The following is a 16,315-nucleotide window of genomic DNA, read 5'->3' on the forward strand; positions in this document are numbered from 1 at the left end:
AAGACGATTTTGGATCGGACAGAGGCCCGCATTCAGGATTCACCGGTGGCGTGTTGTATTTTTATCGACACGAACCTCTCGAAGGTCCACCGGTCGTGACAATGCCGGCCCTGTGTGCTTCGCTATTCGCGCGGTTATCGTAACGCACATTCGTTATCGTTAGCTCTCTGTGATATCTCTGCTGATAGTTCTGGTATGTGTGCTCCTATTTTCCCCTTTTCCTCTCTTCTCCAGAGGTCAAGAGATTCTTCACGCGTCAAATGTTTCTGAATTCTCGCGAGTGTATTATTTGTTACGAGCAAGACGAACCATTGCGTTTTAAACCGGGCTCGCACGAGCGTTGAAACGACGTCCGTTGTGTAAATGTGTATATCGTCGTACATCGAAGTGACGTACGTTCCTGGCGTGTGGGCTGCATCGTAGGACAGTATATTTCTACAACGAACGTCACGCGACGGACGTCGCGCCGTTTCAACGCTCGTGTGTCCCCGGCCTTACTCGGCGATGTAGGTACAGCGATGCAGCTTTTTATTCCACAAGGTTTTCGCGCTCGATCAACTGGACGTCCACGTGGATAATTTGTTTCCACGCCATTCGAAAGCAACGTCTGTTTGCACAACCGCGTCTCTGTTGTATCCCGTTTTTTCAATTTATCGTAATAGCCGGCCATTATCGTAGCCCACAAGCGTGGTATCTCGAGTGTTACCGCTCCGCGACTCGCCGACTCTCGGCGTCGAGTTGCCGGACTTTGTGGGTGGTATCTTCCTCTACATTGTGCTTGGAGCAGCTTCTTCTCCTCCACTTGACGGCAAACGGCGTGTTCTGTCGCCTCGCAGCATTTCAGCTCACCCAACGCGCCGAACGACACGTGCATTTCCTCGTGTAATAAACCTTGCTAATCTACCTGGTGTCTCCAGAGTTAACGTATATTATTCATCTCGTTTCTACCGAATATGTAAACGATAAAAATTCATTGGAGTTTCTTAATCGTTCCAAACGTACGTAAATGTACGTAACGCAAGAATAGATTTATACAAAATTTATAAAAGACACTCTAGCGATTGTACTAAATAACTTTAACCCTAACATCGATAAACTACAGACTGTCTTTTTTTCGCATTACCTCTATTAGGCGCGCGACGTTATAAAAAGCATCCCTGCCCGTACTTGACCTTTCACCATGTATGGACGTATTGCAGTAAAAGTAATGACAACCTGTGTCCATAAACCTGTAAACACAAGATTGCTTTGCCTTTTCTTCCCTGCAGCGTGAAAGTAAAACTCGCCTACTTTTCCACGCAGTAGGTCACCGTTTCCTTGATCGAAATCGCGCGTGTCTTTTTAATCACGATCTTAGATAGCCGGTGCACGAGTATAGGAGCGTAAGAAGCGCAGGGACGAGAGAGCGGAACGCTCTCGGCTTGTTCGTGTTGCAGGCAAACGCGGAGAACCAACACGACCACGCGTAGTTTGTATGCTAATCAGAGCCGTGTTCACTCCCATCTCCGCGTTCTCCCTTCTTCGTCCCATGAACGTTCGTTCCGTCCTCGCTGTCGTCGTAGTCGTCGTCGCTCTTTCTCTACGCCGCTATGCTATTTCCTGCCTGACCCGATGCGTCGTCGCAGTCGTTCGGCCGATTCGCGATAATTCCACGCCGTTGTTTTAAACTGTCACGCGAACCGGACGATTCGTCGAGAACCGATTTTCTCCCGCTTTTAACCATCCAACCTATTCCAATCGCTCGCCGCGACAAATTGTAAGTGATGTAACCGAGCCACGATATCAGTCGGTCAGCGTCGGCTGAGTTATTGCAGAGGCAATTATTCGATGGTGTTGTAGCTTGCAGTGGATCGAAGACAGTAGCAGTCGGTATTATTTATAGCGACAATTGGACAGAGGCTGATAGCAAAGGACGAAACGTGTCCGAAGTCGAATATCCTTTTCCTGGTAATAATGGAACATATTTCTGTCGTTAATCCTGAGGTGGATGTTAAACGTGTTGGTTGGTTTAATAAAGAGACGAGTGATAAAATTATAATAGTCAGTGTATATTAAAATCACTGTAAGTACAAGTACAGAGATAGGATCGTAATCGTCGCTCGTTCAATGCTATTGTTCAACTCTACGCTCGCTATTCGACTGTATGACTCGCTATAATGACTCGTTATAATGACTGCCCTAAAGAGCACGTTCGTCTATTTCTATCGACCGGTGTTATTATAAAAAGTTCAAATGTAACTCCGGTTGACGATTAGAAACAACGGCGATATAATATTTTGTTCGTTCGTTTACCTTTGAATCTAACAAACTAAAACAACGTTGGTATTCCAATGCACAAAAATATGAGTCTCTCCCGATTCAAATCTTCCATTGACAATCCAAAAATGGCTTCTATCTAGACACGACGAGTTCGTTTCCATTTCCTCTGGCGATAAATATCTCGATGAATCGCAGCTGATGGAAATTTCGCAATAATAAAAATGTTGTTGTACACGCGACACAAATGTACCAATGATGGAAGAAACGAGCGCGTTACGTAACCGACGCAAGGCCGCGCCATAATTTTTATTCCGATGTCGTTGACCGATCCCACCCCTAGTCCCGACCGCTGTATCGGTCTCGTCTCACGCGGAAGCGCATTTCGGGGACGACCGCTCGAGGATATCGATACCCGCGGCCACGGAATAGTCCCTCTTTCCCTCGTTTATTTTCCTTATCCCAGCCTTGGAAGAGAAACGGCGTGGCAAGCTTTAAAATCTGAAAGAAATGCCTCCGTCGCATCGAACCCAGCGAACGAGGGAAGGGGGATTAGGGGGTGGAGAAGAGATCCCGTAGTCTTTATTTAACCGGCAGTCTCCCGATGCTACGAGGTTCCTGGCAATACCTCTTCGCCTAATCTAACCTATATTTTTCAGTGTTTCGCCCGAGCAGCCGACTATCGGCCGCCTTTGCGCACCTTTTCTGCGGTAACTATCCCTTATGGAACGAAACTACGTCTAGACAGAACTCTACTCGTAACGCCTCCATTTCGCGTAAACGCGCCGTTGCGTTCAATGCTCGCTGCGAAATCCTGGTGAAACCTCGCGCCAAAGGGCGGCCGTCTGAGGAAAAAAACACACCCCTATATAGCCATTAAGGGGTGATCCGACACTTAAAATCGGATCGAACTGCCTGATACGAGTCCCATGGAACTTTTTTTCAGCTGCCTTTCGATGTTACTTTCCTCCAACGACTTCTTTGTAAATCGATGATAATCGATTCCAATGGGATTCGAGTTATGATCTTCGACGAGGCTTTGAATCAGACGACTGTAATCCTATCACCGTACCTTTCCAGTCAATGGCTAATGTTCGCTTTCTTCGCCAAATCGGATCGTTAGAGGAAAATAGGATTTCAGAGGGTCGTTCGCTAGGCAGGAAAAAGCTTTTCGGCGAAACGAAACCCGCTTCCTCACGGCGTGCATACTCGTTAATTCGAATCTTCGATTGGCCGGGCAGAAATTGCACCCGTGGTAATAACGATAAACATCGGAGGGTTGTTCCGAGGTCGAATTGTCGCGCGAGCCAGTGGCGACGAACGCGATGCTGGAAGCCGACGGAATGGAGAAAAAGGGGCAGAAAAAGACAGTCCAGGGGACGGTCGGTTCAACGATATTTCTCAGTTGCGCGGTGGGAGGGTAGCATTACTTACGTTCCACTTGCCACGGCACAGATTCGAGAGACGATGTAAACGAGAAACAGGGAATCGCGAGAACGAGGAAACGGACGGGGGCTACTCGCTACTCTTTCCTCTATTTCCTCTTTCTTTTTCCTCTATCTTCCTACACCTTTTTGGCCCTTGCTTTGTCTCCGTAAGCCACATTCGGGTCACCGGCGCAACGCGCGCCGGTACGCTTTAACGATCTGCATTGCATGAGCACTTCGCTTTCTCCTGCCATCTCTGTACAATTCGTTTCTCCGACGAGGCGAGAAACTCTTCTCTTCCTTCTCTCGGATGTTCTTGCGACCCACTGCACCCAACCCCCGCCGGCGTCGTCACAGTTTCGGCTTGTACACGATGCCTGACAAACAAGCCCCGGTTATTTCGCATGGCAAACAAGCGGTTACCGAATCCCTTTCCATTCCCGTTTTCGGTGGCGCGCGCGTTTATTTCGGGGAAATCCGATTACTCGCTCCATCGGGACGTACCGCGCTCGTTCTCGCCGGAATTCTCTCGCGAACCATATCGAAAAAGCGAGTAACGATACTATAGCAAATTTATTAAAATCCCCTAACGAAATCTATGCCTCTTTTGCTTGAAAGATTGTTTTGCGCTGACTAGTTTCTAGCTATTTGGGTCGCGAAACATCCCCTCTCTTTTGTGCCTGTTTTTCGCCTAAATCCAAGCGTTGCGTCGCTGCGACCGTACGAATGTCCCATGTGAGGAAAAAAATACGCTTGGCCCCAGGGACGCTGTAGGGGCTGATGCCAAGTCGCAGAGGGGATGCAGCACGCACACACTATACAACAGTCAGCAATTATGTAGAGTGGCCGGTGTCTGAACCGACTCGGTCTAGTTGGCCGCTGCATTCGCCGTGCACTTACTCGTCTTCGCTGTCGTCGATGGCCGACGATGGCGTCGTTGCTTGTTAACGTTGTGCCTCGGGTGTCTTGGAAACGTGCAGTCCTTTCCGCTTTTCTCTCTCACGTTTCATCCCTCTCGATCGCAGAGGCAGAAGGACACGGAGCTCGCTTCTGTTGCGAGCCAGAGACATTGGTAAGAAGTGCACGTGCAAGAAAATCGCGGGATGCACTTACGGATATTACCGGGGAACGCAGCCGGTGTAAGAAACGGGGCGAACGTCGCAAGACTCGTTGTTAAAGGGACCCGGCTGGCAAGAATTAAATCTTCTGGGAAACGTACGCGTTCGCGGTGTAAATCGTCGTGACGCGTTTTGCTGATTCTGCGTCACGTCTCGAAAATCTTTCTCCTCGATGGTACCCGGGGGCATTCAGAGTAAATTAAAATGGAACATCGAGCTAATTGAAAGCGAGGAAATCGAGAAGGACGTACTTAAAGGGATGGACGATTTACTCATAACAGCACCGCTTAACAAAGATCCTGCTAAATGAGAGGCGTCGCTATTCGAGTTGCCGGGAAACCTCGCTCGTCGTTCCATGGAACACCGGCTGGTAATTAAGCGAAGACAAAAATCCTCGTCACCCACCGCCGATTCAGACGTTTTTTCTTCTGTTTACCCGGGAATTAGTTGCCGTTCCACTACTTTGGGTCGCGCTTTGAAGCTTGTTGTCTCTGTCGCCGCTCGTGTTTTCTCTACGCTTCCTCCGGTTTTTCACTTGCGTTTGTTTTGGTACGCGTCTCCGATATTGCGCGTAATCAAGGGCCCATTGTGAGCGTTCTGCGGGGCCATTAGACGAACGTACACGAAGGTACGAAACGCGGCCAAGTCCGGTGCATACACGCGTAGCTGCACGGAACGCGTACATCACTCGATAATTTCGACCGGGCCTTCCTCGACTTGGACGATGCCTCGTTCAGGGAACAGTGAATCATGCTCGTTGTTTCTGTATATGCAGAGCGGCGGATACCCGTGAGGGGGAAACGGTAGTCCATGGGTAATTTAACCCGTGCCAGCCCTGAATGGGTTATAATTGGTGATGACAGGCCGTCAGGAGAGGCAGCATTCAACGCGGCGAAAGTGTCGCCCTCGAGGATGAGCGCGTCGTGCCAGACGTCGGAGACACCCGCCGGATTTCTCTCTGTACGTGTGGGTGACGTCGATTCAACCGGGTACCGTGGAAGGTTACGATCCCTGAATGGCTTGTCAGTTTCTAGACGCGAGCTGTTCGCGGTGTAATCGCCTCTGATGAGGTCCTCTCTCTCTCTCTCTCTCTCTCTCTCTCTCTCTTCCATCGTTTCTTCCCCTCTTCTTGCCTGCGATCCATCTTCATATTGCCCGAATCGAAAGTCTATTACGCTCCACTTTGTCGACGAGAAACAGAGGCTTTGAACGATGCACGGATAATTCGATTAGATTGGATGGTGGAGAGCCAATTCACGGAAGGTAGTGTTGAGAGGTAACCGTGGCCCGCGTTATGAACGGATTCTGTTCCTGAAACGATGCACCTTATAGCAGCTGTTCGAGCTGTGGTGCATCGAGCACTTCCTCCGTTCCCTTTGTAACTGTAGCCCTGGCCTACGGTCGGATTCCTCCATTGGTTAAGCGAGTAGACATAATTCCATTCTAGCAGTGATATGCTCGCGAACGCAGCGTTCGAGAGAACAGTCAGGGTTTCTCATATCTGTGATCGAATACGCTTCAAGGATCGCAAATTACCACGGTTAAAAATCCATAATCTTGCACTCCTCTAAGAAGTACCTACGCGTAACGTTTAAACACCAACGATGATGCCATCAATGGAATACGCTTTTAACGCATTAATCGACGTAAACAACGAGGACAATGGGTCCGCGAATAGCGAAGGAGAGTGAGAATCCCTGGAGCAGCGGAGGAAACACGCCGGACTACCATCGTTCTAATCCCATTCCATTGCAGCTTCGCAGTCTGGAATATTACCCTAACTAGCTATAATTACGTCATCGTCATTGTCTCCTCGCATACATCGGCATTGAATGCTAGACAGCCGTTTCTCCACCAGCTCCGACCCCTTCGCGCAGGAGGTCGTCTCTCTGCTTTTCGATCCCTTGTCTCTCTCTGTCTCTCTCTGTCGGCCTGTTCTGGCTCATTTGCAAGGGCCAGCGAGGCTGTACGTGCATAAATGCCGCGCGGATTTCCACGGTGCGAGCCCCGTTTTCGACGGTTGCTGCCCGTTGCAGCCGAAATTGTAACCTCCGTCCTCTCTTTCGCTTGTTTATTCCGCGCACCTGTGACTCTTGCGGCGGAGCCGTTTCCACACACTCCATTCACCGGCTGAATGTGTGTAGCTGGCTCGTTACGTTTTCATTCGCGCACTCGACGCTTTCGCGCGGACGGTCGTTCACCCGGTGACTTTTTTTTGTCCCCGGCTTTCACAGCTCGTAATTGGGGAAAGAAAATCGTCAACCGCCGCGCGGAACAGTCGACGAAAAAAGCGTCGAGTGTCGCGGAAAGGAGCTCTTCCTGCGAGAAAGCAACGGCAATGACGTGGCGGAACACGGAATCGTACATATGTAGCCTAGATACTTTAGATTATTATTTTACGTCGTCTCGTGACCGCGACTGCTGCTTCAAAAAACCTCTGTTCTCACGTGCGAAACGTCACTGAACGAAAAGTACGAGATGTCAGATGTCAATGAACCACGATAAATACGAACGATCATCGGATGTACTTAAGTTTCTGCAGCCATTGCGTAAATTCCAAACTAAACCGCTCTTGAGCCTTTCGATATTCGTTTAATCGTTTCTACGGTTCGCGTCACTTTCTGCAAGTGTGCTATTACTTATGAACGAAATTGTACGTGTACCAGTAGCAGCAAGTGAAGCAACGTGGAATTCAGATTGACGCAGCGCGCGTTTCGATCAGATTCGAGGCCGTACCACAGGGACATCCATATTCATAGACGGGGCCAGGGATATCCGCGAAGGCGCCGATCGTCGACGGGCCAGGAAGCGCGGTTGGGATGCAGCTGCGCGTAGATGGTATTCGTCCGCTTGCATATCTGGCGCGGAGTGCATGCTCGGATGGCGTGTAGCCCTGTGTTAATACAGAGACAGGATCTGAGCGCGCGTTAATATAAGCCGGTCGCACCGGCGTCGATTAGTTGGTGCATGCAGCGACGCGCGGCCGCTCTAATGCGACGTTACGCCAGTTATGTTATGTCGAGTATGCGAACCGCACTCAGGGGAACGCTGCACCCGAGATGGAGCCCCATAGAGCGTCCTGATCTGCCTGCACCGCAGACTCTATGTGCTGCGGACAAGCACCGTGCGTCCAATACCAAACTGTATCGGATGGTCCGGCCACCACGAAGGCTGCGCAATTGCATTTCGCGAATTATTGGCGTATCGCCGGCAATTTCGATCCTGCACTCTACTCCCTGTGCAGAATTCGAGGCCATTGGAGGAAACGTCGAGACAGAGGCGAGCCGGACCACCGTCTTTCGGCAGACCCGAATTCCTTTGGTTATCGAAGCAAACCTCGAGAAGGTCTCGCTTCCCTGCCAATTAGGCAAGAATGGTTCGTATCGTCGGCTCGTATTGTCCATGGCACGCTGACTATATCGTCTTCTTGATATTCTCTCGTAAAGGAATCCGTGGACGACGCACATAAAAGGAACGCCGGGATCGGAAACGTCTGAACGTTTATTTGTATTGTCCTGTATTTTGCCGATTGTTTCGATTGAAAATCAATTTGTAACAATATGTAAAAGCGACGAATGAACCGCCTGGTGCTTCATCAAGAGTATAGAGAACGCGTTCATGGATGTTTCCCGTTACACAAGTAGCTAGTAACGAGTTTATTCGATTTAGATTCGTAATATATAGGACGTTGATTAACGGTAGTTGCCGGCTACGAGTCCGCGGAAAATTGGCATTTGTCGCGTGCACGCGTTTACAGCGACCACAACTGCGCGACAAATGGAAATTTGACGGGAGTAGTTCTTTGGCAAGTTACTGATTGAATTAATTCCGAGCGCCTGCTTCGAATGGAATTCGATTACATCGGTAGTTGCACCTCATCGATGGTGATTACGGCGTGGAAAACACTGCGTTCGATCGCGATCGCGCACGCCGTCGAAACCGTTTCTAGGTCTTTCGTACGCTGCCGAGGGAAAATTTTTCACGCGAGCAGTGCACGATAATGGGAAGGGGAAAAAACAGGGGGAAAAAGGAAGCGACGAGTAAAGCGGAAAAAGGGAAGAAATAGGAAAAACGGTAGAGAATTGGTGGAGTTTCATAAACAGAATTATGCTAACTACTCGTGGCAGCGAGGCGAGATAAGACGGAAAATCGAATTCAGACTGAGTTGAACCTTCTCGAGAAGACACTCGCAAGTTCTCGTTAATGCAGCGTTCCTCGTCTTCCAGCTATCGCGATGCTGCTGCCGCTTACTCGATTTCTCTCGTCTCTTGGAAAAATGAAAGGGACCGACGAGCCGAAGTAACACGATCGTTACGGCAACGCTGCAAACTAGTTTTCCTATCTAATATAGTTCCTTGTGCTGATAACTCTCGGCTGAAATTGTTTTCACTTTTTGGGTTAATAACTTGTTTCAACAGCGTCGGAAACGACAGGGTTTTCCAGGGTACTTGCGAGTACAAAGCAATTCCGGTTGGTCTCGAGAGGGTGACGATTCGCGCAGGAAAGCATAAAGATAGAAATCCTCCGGACGAATTAAAGACCGCGCGGACGGCAATACTGACGAGCCTCTTAATCTCTTCGTCGCTTAATTATTCCCTCACGTAGCAATAATGAGAAGCCGTGGCAGCGTACCTGACCTCGTTCAAAGGAGATCGTCATTTAGGCCGGTCGTCGGGTACCAAGCCAGCGAGAACAAACGAGATGGAAGATCATTTAGAGGTGATTTACCTCTGTTGCGGCGCGTCCAACTTACCCTCTGGTTACGGTCTATTTAGTAATCTCAAGAAATACAAGCGAGTGGAACGACGTTAAGAGGGAACAACCGACTCGCCTCGACGTTTGTTACTTAAATTAATTTCACGAATTTACATCAGTGGCGGGTAGAAGGAGACTGCGAAGTGGCGTCCGATTCGTGGAACTCTCATTTCGTCGTTGAGAGTACCTGCACGAAGATCGAATCGTGCATATTCTATGAACGTGAAAGTGGATCCGAAGCATGACAGCGCATTATTAAAAATTCTAATTAAACTATAAGCTGGATAAAGCAGCGCCACTCTGCCGCTTACATCGACAATGTGAACGCTGTCTCGAGTTACGTCGACAGATCCAGCTTTAGCGTAGAATTGATAGATTCAAGGCGTACGAAAATTAAATTTCTACGTGGCGGAAAATAATCCTTACGTAGGAAATTGGTTGGTGAATTCTGCACCCTTTCGATTTCGCTTCTCCCTTCTACGTTCGTGATCCCTCGCGATGATACCTTCACGAGGTATCGGCATCCTGCGAGCCGAGAAAGAGAGAAGAAAGCCACGCAACGTAACGGGTCCGGTCGAGCATCCTGGCGCGAAATAAAATAAAACGGATATTAAAACTGGCGAGAGCTAATTTCCTCGCCTTCCCAACCATAATACCCGTTCTCCACCTATCGGAATACCCTCTTCCTCTTCTTTCTTTCGGCTTCTTTCTCCCGATTTTTTCCCTCTTATCGCGCCGCTAAGCTATCCATCGAACGAACGCCTTCTGAATATTCAGCGAAGACCGGAATGGCAGGAGGAGAGAAATATTCTCTGGTCGAAGGGACAGAGCCGATGCGACCGATCGAGAGAGAAGAGGAGGGACGAGGTGGTGCGGGACGAACAAATCGAATTCGAGGCTCGAGCATGACGAGTGACAGGCCGCTGAACGTACGCTGCAGATGCGATTAAAGTCTGCCAACACGTCAACGTGATGCTCCTGAAATGCGAATTCCCTTCCAACCAACCGCTCGGCCCTTGACCCATATTCACGCAGACACGAAGATTGAATCGCTCTCGTGAAAATCCATCGAAGTCACCCGCTGATAAAAATCGACGTAGCCTCGTTGATATACGATATCTGGATTTTTATTAATTTCCATCCGCGCGTCAAATATTGCCGCGACAAGAATGCCGGAGCTGACAACAGTGCCGTCAGAATTCCCAGAAGAAACAGGCGATCGATCGGGGGATAGCATTAAAGCGAGCATCGAACGAGAAAAGATTTATCCAAGTAACGTTCTCTAACGTGATTTACCTCTCTTCGATCGTACTGGCCTTGAAATTGCCACGATTCCACTGAAATCTCTCTGTTTCTTACTGGACTGTCTCTCTTGTAAAACGTGTCTCATCGATCGACCGTACAAAATCAAGAGAAAAGATAAGCGAGAGAGGAAGAGTATGGGTGAGAGGAAAGGAAAGCCGAAAAGGAAACGGTCTGTTCATCCGACCGCAATCTCCGTTCGGAGGTAGGAGATCCGCGTTATCCTTCGAAATCGGAGGATGATGCTCCTTCGGGACGTAAACGGTAATCGGACACCGGGAAACGTATATGCTAGACGCCAGGACATCCGATACTACATCCATATAATATTGCCGATGCTTTTAGCCACGACAAACAGTGACCTCGTGCACCGTGCTCGTCGATCATCCCTCTCACGCGCCCCAACCTGCCCTGTAGACGATAGAACATCATGGATATTTCGATTCTCTCGTTAGAACGACGTTAATCTTGTCTCGAATATCTAAACAAAGATCAGCCTGTAGATTCTTTTAGTTTTAAAAGGTATCGTAGACCCGTCGGAGAGTCGATCGTTTCGAATTCGAAAGAACAATGGGAGAACAGTTGCAACAGCCCACTTGGTCAACCTTATCTGTCCGAAGATGCTTGAAACGACGTTAATGCCTTTCGTCAAAGGGGTCTCCACTTTATCTACGTGCCTATCTTCTGGTAATGCACAATGTGCCTGGTTATACCAAGTGGAGACCACTCGAGGGACATTCTACAACTGCAGAGACGTTTGACGTGACTGCACACCTTCCACGCGAATCCAAGTACCTTTGAGATCATTACGGCGCCATCCTCCGTCCTGTTTCGACCCGCACTCGAGCTACAGCCTCATAGTCAGACGGTTGGTTAATCAAGCTCCATTTCACTTACCAACCCCCTTGCTACGCCGCTCCCTTAGTATCTCTTCCTGTTGGGCGGCAAACTCTCGCTCGCCTTCCCGTTTGCCAACTTCTCCGCATCTTCAATGACCCTCGCACCTGCCACCGCCTACCTATTAGACACGTCGGCTTAGTCGCAAACCACCACGTTTATTGCTTGAAGATCGGACGATCCTTTAAAGATGGTGAAATCGAGAAGGTACTAAGTCCGCTCTAAGAATTGTTCTACCGAGCTAATTCTCTAACGTTCACGCTCTTTCTTTGGAGTCAGATTTAGAGTTGCGAATAAGCGAGACGCGTATCGGACTTGCTTGAAGTCGCTATAAAAGCGAAGGAAACATGCAGGCGTTAAGCGACTCGATAGAAGGACAATCCGCACGTTTTTCAACGGCTTTCCACCGGACGGTGGTGAGGAAGGCGCGAGTCGGTTGTATTTGTTCGGCGGCGGGCAGCAGCTCATTAGGTAAATCCGAAAAAAGCAGGGTAAACTCGGGCGGAGGAGCAGCACGACGAGAAGTACCTTAGCACACAAATTTATTCGTAAACTTTCGCAATTTAAATATCCGCGGTGTTTCAATCAAGCGGCGCCGCACGTTGCGGCACGTGCGCGTACACACCTACGCGCCTCTGTATACAGCCCTCGAGATTACTTTCTTGCCCCTTTAGACTTTCATCGACTCCTCACCCCCTGCTCGCCCTTCCTGGTCGGTGCTCGAGTACCAGCGGCAAGAGATTTTCGTGTCGGCGCGTTACGCCGTTAAATATTAAATGGCATCGCGAACCCATCGTCCCCTCGAGAACTTTTGCAACAGCTTCGGAACCAGCCTCCCTTTCATATTTTCTATTCCTCCACTGAATTCGAACATTTTTCGCCCCTATGCACGCGAGCAGCTCGAGAAACGAAAGAAGGCGATTCTCTTCGATGCCACCTTTGTCCCCGTGTTATCTACGATCGTCGGAGAAAACGGCGGCCCTGGTCGTTGCACGACGTACACCGTAGCCATAAAGGGTCGTCCATGCATGGACGATCCCAGGGAGGGCAGTCGGAGACGCCGAGGACCCGGATCAGTTCGTGGACGATAACCAACGCGTGGGAGGTCACTTGACCGGACGGAAATAATGCCTCCACCATGGTAACCCTTCCTGATAAGCGTGTGTACCGTTCTACGACCGTCGCGATAGCGGCAAAACAATATCCCTGCTTGTACAACTTGGACATGGGGGTCGGATTTGGTTTTGCACGACGGTGTACGCGTACGTCGAGCCTCCAGAGATAAATCGTCGGGATTTATGTCTCTCCTGAAGGGACCATAAACTTTGAAGTCTGATATATCGTTTGCGTACGGAAGGATCTGACACGTGTAATTAAGTTTTTGCACTGTGATACGTGTACCGTACGGACATTGATTTTTAAGTAATTCTCGGAACGAAAGGTCGTCTGGTTTGATTGAATTTCCTACGGACGTAGTGTCATTCGTACAAAACGTTCTACGGTAGTCTAACTCGGAAAGGGTAGGCGGTACCCCGTATATCCACGAATAGCAGAGGAGCAACGATATTACCGACTGGGAAGAGGAATCCTGCGGGTTATGGAAGGTAAAAGGATATCGGTGGAGAGAGGCGGGGTATGGTAAGTCGTTTATCGAGTCGACAGGCTGGGGCTGGATGTATCTATGCGCATTGATATGCAAAATTTGTAGTTTCGAGAAGCTTACGAGAAACTGCAGCGGCGAGTAAACTTCAAAATCCTATGCGCTTGTCGGCGAGGGTCGCTACACCGAGCTCCACGAGCTCGGGTTTAACCGGTTCGTGCTTCCGGTTACCAGCTACCATGTACGCTTACCTTCGAACGGATAGCAATGATCGAGTACTCTTCTACGTAAAAACCTGGTTCTAAATATTCTGTTATTTTTGCAAGTGTCGAAAGTACCGTAAGTTGGCTCATCTCTAATAAAATTCTTCCTTTGCATTGCTCCTATCAGCCTCAATTTCCAAATCTGGTTGATTCGATCAGCGATAAACGGAGTCTTTGCACGGAGAGGATCTCTTTGTCTATTCGTGGAGACGACAACGAGAGAATTATCGTGCGAGTTTGCAATAACCACGCGTTCCTGGATACGCGCGACGCGTAATATGGCGAAAGAGCGAGCCTTGAAAGCAGGCAGAACGAAACGAAAAGCGCTATCCAGCTGCACGCGTCGGAACCAGATAGAAACATAGAAAAGGCAGTTAATTAGCTCGAGTTAAAAGCTCCGCTTAAACGACCTATTCACTGTTCGGTCGACAGAGAATTCGTTGGAGCTTGAAGCGCAGCTCTCCGAAGGAACAGACCGAGGATCGAGGCGAGAAAGAAGCTGATCGCCATTGAAACGCGTTTCAACGTCGCACGACCTCCTTACGCAACGCGGAATCCCTTTATTTCAACCCTCTTTGTTTCACGCTTGTGCGCCGTCTACGTTTTCCTCGAGCTTCGATGCTTTCTTCTTCCTGCTAGCGCCTAGGAAACTAATCGCGAAGAAGCTTCTCCGGTAGAACCAAATGAAATCCATTCGGAGATGGCCGATGGAGCGTCGTTGAGAGAAAGCAGCAAAGAAATGGTTAAAGAAAATGGAACAGATTTCAGACTTAAATGGAAACTCGTTACACTATTTATGGAGAAATATAAAGAGCGGGGAGAAGCTAAAAGACAAAAGCCAGGGACTGGATTTTGACCGCTCCATAGCCCACCGGAATTGATTAGAAACGCCGGAAGTTTCATCTGTTTCTGTGGAAGCTGTTTCACGACGGGGAACTCCGGTTTGAAATTCATCAGAACGAATCCCTGCGCGGCTCTTCGACATCCCCAAAGGGCAAATTCGAACTTTGCCTGTTTTATATGGACTACTAATTAACGGGTTCCCTAGAATTTTCCAGAGCGAAAATCCAACAACTCTGATATCACGAACAATAGCGTCGACGTATGTGGATTTTCGCAAATCATCATAGGTAAGAAAAAATGGGGAGAAACGCAAACACGAGTTTGCGCGTGTCCAACACGATCACCGAGGGATGGAGGGAAAGCTCTTGGACGAATGCGTGCGCGTATACTCGAAGGGTCGACACTCCACAAAGCGCTTTATGGTCCGTTATACGACCGCAAGCTCGCGATACCGTGTTTAGCACGGGTACGGGATCACGAACACGACTAGCCTATTCCAGGTGCATTCAACGGGCCCAGTGTCTCTCATGCAATATGCGCTTTACGACTCGCCTTCTCTGTGATTCGTCGAACGACAGAGTCTTTGAAATGCCGTAATATTCCGACAGACGCACGCGATATCCTTGATAATTGTTCGAGTAATCCTACCGGCATAGAGATTTCCAGCATTTACTTCGAGTCCTACACGCGCGAAACAAAGTAGTCGCTGCCTATTGAACGTTATTTAACCACACGTCTGAAAGTATAGAGCGAGGCGAGATAAGTGGATGAATCCGTTTAGAAAGAGGACGTACGATTGAGAACCAAACTGCACGGGGTGCACCGGGTGCCATCGTTTCCACGTGCATCCAGTACGCAGCTTTCATCGGGAAACGAAGCAAGTGCCACAAGCGTGCAGCGATGCAACGAGGAGAGAGAGCTCACGGAGCGTGTTGGCGGTCTGCGTGCGTTAAGAGCATCGCTAAGTGCGGTCGCGCTATGGCTGACAGTCGACGGCATTAGGCAAATTGAAATCTTGCCGGCAGAGGAAGCAGAGGAATACCTAGTTTACGCTCGTCTCTCTGTCCAGACCCGGCTCGGCGTGAATCTGCCGCGATGGTTTCAGCTCCCGGACCGTGGACCGTGAAACACGAAGCACATCAAACCACGAACGTCCGCGAGGAACGAACGTCTGCTCTGTTGCGGCTCGACCTCTGCTTGCCACGAGTTCTCTCCGGAACCGGAAGAGAGGTCTCTCTCGCTCGCTCTCTGGGTTTCTCATTTAAACCGCCTTTGCCTCCTGTTTTACGACGTAACTGGCTCTTTGCCCGGGCTGGAATAATCTTTTAGGGCTCGACCACCTCTCGAACTAATTTTGTTTGCCCCTCCCCCGCCCCCACGTTTTTGCGACCTTCATTATACTACCCGGCTAGGTAACTATCCTGTCCCTTGAATTAAGACCAAAATCGTGGTCGTTTTTCGGGAAATACCTCCCTTACAGCCTTTACGAACAATAGAGAAAGCAAGGAACGACTTTCCTACGTCTCTTATATTTGTTCGTTCGATCAACCTTTGGCCGTAAGGGAAAAAGATCGAGTAGTTCAGTAATTAAATCGCTTATTTTACCTTTACCACCTATTTTCGCGTAATACATACAGATATACTACGTTCTCGGTTCGGTCGAGCCATTCACCTCGACGACCTACTATTGAAAGTGCGCCACAAGTTGTTAACCTTAGTTGGTGGTTTAATTACATGGGCAAATATTATCGAACTGATAGAGTTAATTAGATAATTAAAACTTGAAGGGTAAACTACTTTGCCATGCGGCGTACCCACGCCAGCGTATACGTACCAAGGTCCATCCATGAGACG

General features: G+C 49.1%; 1 protein-coding gene across 5 annotated transcripts in view; it reads left to right on the forward strand.

Annotated features, from left to right (window-relative positions):
- LOC117207582 overlaps positions 1-16,315 on the forward strand; it is a 229,818-nt gene that overhangs the window by 197,482 nt on the left and 16,021 nt on the right. The window lies entirely within an intron of this gene.

The sequence above is a fragment of the Bombus bifarius genome, unplaced genomic scaffold (genome assembly GCF_011952205.1).
Source record: "Bombus bifarius isolate JDL3187 unplaced genomic scaffold, Bbif_JDL3187 scf7180000008039, whole genome shotgun sequence".
NCBI classification, from domain to species: Eukaryota; Metazoa; Arthropoda; class Insecta; order Hymenoptera; family Apidae; genus Bombus; species Bombus bifarius.